This window comes from Corvus brachyrhynchos, unplaced genomic scaffold (genome assembly GCF_000691975.1).
Source record: "Corvus brachyrhynchos isolate BGI_N302 unplaced genomic scaffold, ASM69197v1 scaffold378, whole genome shotgun sequence".
Taxonomy (NCBI): Eukaryota; Metazoa; Chordata; class Aves; order Passeriformes; family Corvidae; genus Corvus; species Corvus brachyrhynchos.
Window position 1 is genome coordinate 58,547 of NW_008239768.1, and position 4,524 is coordinate 63,070.

General features: G+C 36.3%; 1 long non-coding RNA gene across 1 annotated transcript in view; it reads right to left on the reverse strand.

Annotated features, from left to right (window-relative positions):
- Positions 1 to 1,310, reverse strand: part of LOC108448809 — a 1,825-nt gene extending 515 nt beyond the window's left edge. Inside the window, exon 1 of the long non-coding RNA XR_001864834.1 lies at positions 194 to 1,310. This is a non-coding gene — a long non-coding RNA (uncharacterized LOC108448809). The remainder of the gene's footprint in view (positions 1 to 193) is intronic.
- Between the last annotated feature and the right edge of the window lie 3,214 nt (positions 1,311 to 4,524).

Genomic DNA, 4,524 nt, shown 5'->3' on the forward strand with positions numbered 1-4,524 from the left:
AGGGCAGGACATGTGCCCAGCCTGCAGCCAGCCATGGCACAGCCACCTCCTCAGCAGCTGCCCAGAGCCCAAAAGCAGCTTGGCAGCCACTGCAGAATTCCCTGCAGCCGCCCCAGCAAAGGGGGAACCTTTGGTGCCCGGCCAGGCCGTGCCACGCCCAGCTCTGGGAGCATCCCCCTGGCTGTGCACTCACCTGCACATGGGGCGTGGAGCGTGTCTTTGAAGAAGGTGCCCAGGCTGAGGAAGAGCTTGTCATCCTTGAGGTCACCCTCCCTCCCTCCCTCCCTCTTTTCCTTTTCCTTTTCTTTCCTTCCTCCTCTCTCTCTCTCTCTCTGGCTTTCTCTCTTTCTCTCTTCCTCTTTTCCTCTTTCTTTCTTTCTGTTATTCATGAAGTTATGGAATTGGCTTTTGCATAGTTGAATGTTTGGATTTTGTAAGTCTAATTAATTAAGATAATTAAAAATAATCAGTTGTTAAGAAGTCAATAATTGTTATTGAACCTTGTTATTCCCTGTTAAAATTTTTTATGTTCCCTAGTTACATGTTTGATGGTGATTACTATTCATATCCCTTTTTGATTGCCAGGTATGTGTTTATGTTGAAAAGTAGTGATAAAGTTGTGTTAGTCAGGTCACTCTTTTTATTAAATCGGTTATTGATTACAGATTTTAATTCTGAACCTAATAATCCTTTGTAAGTGTCTCCCTCCCCAGAGACTTCAAACTGTCCCCACAGGCAGCACCCCAGAGCTATCCCTGAGGGACTGCAACTTGACTCCGTGGCAGCCATGCATCCAAATGAGAAGCCGTTTCCGCCACAGAAGGCAATGACATGGCCCCTTCCCGCTGTCCCCCAGCAGCAGTGAGCCATTGCAGGAAAGACCTTACCTCAGAAATCCCCTCACCAGCCATTTGAAGCCTTGGAGGCAGGACTGTGGGTGGACTGTGGGCGTATCTGGGAGGGCATAGAGGATATAAAAATCCCAACACATACTGAAAATTCGTCCTTTCTCCTCAGACTAGCTGCTGGAGAGACCCGACGCTGGCACATTTGGTCCTAACCTCTATCTAGAGACTTCATTAAAGAATTCTGGCCTCAGACTAGCTGAGGCCGACCCAGCGCTGCTGGAGCACTGCATTGAGGCATATAGCCGGTGCGGCTTAAAGGGGTTTTCGATATCTGCGCCCGGACTTTTTTACCTTTTTTTTTACTCTTATCTTTTCCTCAATAAATCATCAGTTCTTGGACTACCATACCAAGAGTTGTTGGTTTTTATTCCTTCCTTCCTTCCTTCCCTCCTTCCTTCCTTCCTTCCTTCCTTCCTTCCTTCCTTCCTTCCTTCCTTCCTTCCTTCCTTCCTTCCTTCCTTCCTTCCTTCCTTCCTTCCTTCCTTCCTTCCTTCCTTCCTTCCTTCCTTCCTTCCTTCCTTCCTTCCTTCCTTCCTTCCTTCCTTCCTTCCTTCCTTCCTTCCTTCCTTCCTTCCTTCCTTCCTTCCTTCCTTCTTCCTTCCTTCCTTCCGAATTCCTTCCTTCCGAATTCCTTCCTTCCTTCCGAATTCCTTCCTTCTTTTTTTTTAATTTTTTAGTCTTTTTTGCTTTCTTTCTTTTTCTGTTCCTTCTTTCTTGCTTCTTCTTTTCCTTTATTATACTTTTCTTCTTTCTCCTTGTCTTCTTTCTTTTGTTCATGTCTTTATCTTTTTGCTTCTTTCTTTCTTTCTTTCTTTCTTTCTTTTCTGTTTTCTCTTTTTTTCCCTTTTTTTGGTTTCTTGTTGATTTCTTCTTTTTTTTTCATTTTTCTTCTTGGTTTCACGTTCTTGAGTCTTTTTTTATCTTTTTTATTTTTTTGCTTTTTTCATTTTTTGTTGATTTCTTTTAGCTTTATTAATTTTTTAATATATTTTCTTTCTTTTCTTTTTTTGTTTTTTTTTTTCTTTCTGTCTTTCTTTTTTCCTCCTTTCTTTTTTTACTTTTTATTCTTGTCTTTCTTTCTGTTTTTTTTTTCTTTCTTCCTGGTTTCATTCTTTTTTAAATCTTTTTTTCCTTGTTGATTTCTCCTTTCTTTATCTCTTTCTTTCAATTTTCCTTTTTCTCGTAGGTTTCATGTATTGAGCCTTTCTTTCTTTCTTCATTTTATTATTCTTTTTTTCTTTTTGTTCTCTTTTTTCTTGCTTTCTGTCTTCTTACTTTCTTTCTTTGCTTTCTTTCTTTTTTCATTTATTTTTTCTTGTGTCTTTCTTTTTTGTTCTTCTTTTCTTTCTTCCTTCTTTCATTCTTTCTTCTTTTTTTTCTTTTTCTTATTCTGTTATTTTCTTGTTTCATATTATTTACTCTTTTTTGTTTATTTCTTCTTTTCCTTTTCCTTCTCTTTTTTCAATTTCTTGTTCATTTCTGACTTTTCATTTTCTTTCTTCCTTTGCCTTTGTGTCTCTATACTTTCTTTTTCTGTTTCTGTTTCCTGTTGCTTTATTTCTTTCTTTTTCTTCTATTCTACTTTTATTCTTTTTCCTTTTCTTTCTGTTGCTTTCTGTCTTTTTACTTTCTTTTTTTCTTCATTTTATAATTTTTTCTTTTTACTTTCTTGTTGCTTTCTTCCTTTCTTCCTTTTATTTTTTATCTATTGCTTTCTTGTTCCTTTTTTTCTTTTTTGTTGCTTTCTTCCTTATTTCTTTTTGTTTTCTTTCATTTTTTTGGTTTCTTTTGTCTTGTGTCTTTCTTTCTCTTCTTTTCTTCTTTCTTCTTTGTTTCACTCTTTCTCCTGTTTTTGTCTTCTTTAAAAAATTATTTACCTGTTGGTTTCATGTCATTGAGTCTTTCTTTCTTCTTTTCTTTTTTCTTCACTTTTTTCATTTTCTTGTTAACTTTTGTGTTTTGATTTTCTTTCTTTCTTTCTTCCTTTATTTTTCTTTCATTTTTATTATCTTTTTGCTGTTATATTCTCTTCTTTCGTCATTTTTAATGGATTTTTTGTTTGGTTTTTTTTAGTTTTTATTATTTCTTGTTTCTTTCCTTTTCCTTCATTGTTTCTCCATTTTTCTTTTTGGTTTCACGTTATTGAGTCTTTCTTTCTTTCTTCTATTTTTTATTTTCTTTGCTTTTGTCATTTTCTTGTTCATTTCTTTTAGCTTTGTTTCTTTCTTAAATATTTTATCTTTTTTCTTTCTTTTTCCTTTTTTTTTCTTGCTTTCTGTCTTTTTTCTTTATTTCTTTTTTCTTTTATTTTCCTCATGTCTTTCTTTCTGTCCTTTTTCTCTTTCTTCCTTGTCTCTTTCTTTCTTCTTTCTCTCTTTTTTGTTTTCTTGTTTGCTTCATGTTATTGTGTCTTTCTCTGTTTCATTTTTTTACCTTTTTGCTTTTTTCTTTATTCCTTATTTTTTTATTTTTATGGGGTTTTTTTCTTTTTATTGTCTCTTGTGACTTTCTTTTTTTGTTTTTTGCTTGGCTTTCTTTCCTTTATCTTCCTCTTTCTCCTTCTTTCTTTCTTCTATTCTGCTTTTCAGCTTTTCTTTTTCCTTTTCGTTCTCCTTCTCTTGCTGCTTTCTTTACTTGCTTTCTCTTTCTTTTTCTCTTTCTTTTTATTTGTTCTTTCTTTTTTAAAAAAACTTTTAGATTTCTTTCTCTACTTTCCGTAGTTTTTTCTGTATCTTCTTGCTTCCTTGCTTTCTTGTTTACTTTCTGGTTTTGCATTCTTTATTTCCCCCTTTTTTGGGTCCTTTTTTCTTTCTGTCTTCCTTTCTTTCTCTTTTTTTTATTTTCTATTTGCTTATTGGTTTCATTTTATTTAGCCTTCCTTCCTTCCTTCCTTCCTTCCTTCCTTCCTCCCTCCCTCCCTTCCTCCCTCCCTCCTTCCCTCCCTCCCTTCCTCCCTTCTTTTCTGCTTACTTTTTTCCTTTTCTTTTTCCTTTTCTTTCCTTTTATTGCTGCTTTCTCTCTTTCTCTTCCATTCATTTTCTTTCTCTCATATTTATTAAGAAAAAACTTTCATGTTTTCATATCTTTTCCTTCCCTATTTTAATTTTCTTGTTGATTTCTGTCTTTTCATTTCCTTCCTTTCTTTTTTCGTTTCTTTCCTTCTTTTTCTATTCTATCACTTTTTATCTCTCTGTTTTCTTTCTCTTTTTCTTTTTTGTTTCTTGTTGCGGGCTTCCTTGTTTTCTTTCTTTTTATCTCTGTTCTTTTCTACTCTTTCTTTCTTTCTTTCAAGCTTCTCAATCCGTTTCTCACCCCACTGAAGGGGGGCAAAGCAGCAGGATCCCCTCCCAATTGGGCTCCCCTCACCTTCCTAAAATATAGGGGACATCACCTCAGCTCCCCAAATAGCGGGGACTTTACGGCACCTTCCCCAAATTAACGGCACCCTCCCAGACGTAACTAAGAAGCCCCAAAATTGTCAAAAAGAAGCAGGAGCCTCCCCCAAAGTGGCTCCTGCTTTCCCTCCCTGGAGTGCCCCACTCCAAGTGCCCAAACCACCCCATCCCTCCTAAACTTCATCCGACCCCCACAATGACATCCTCACCCCATCCCATCC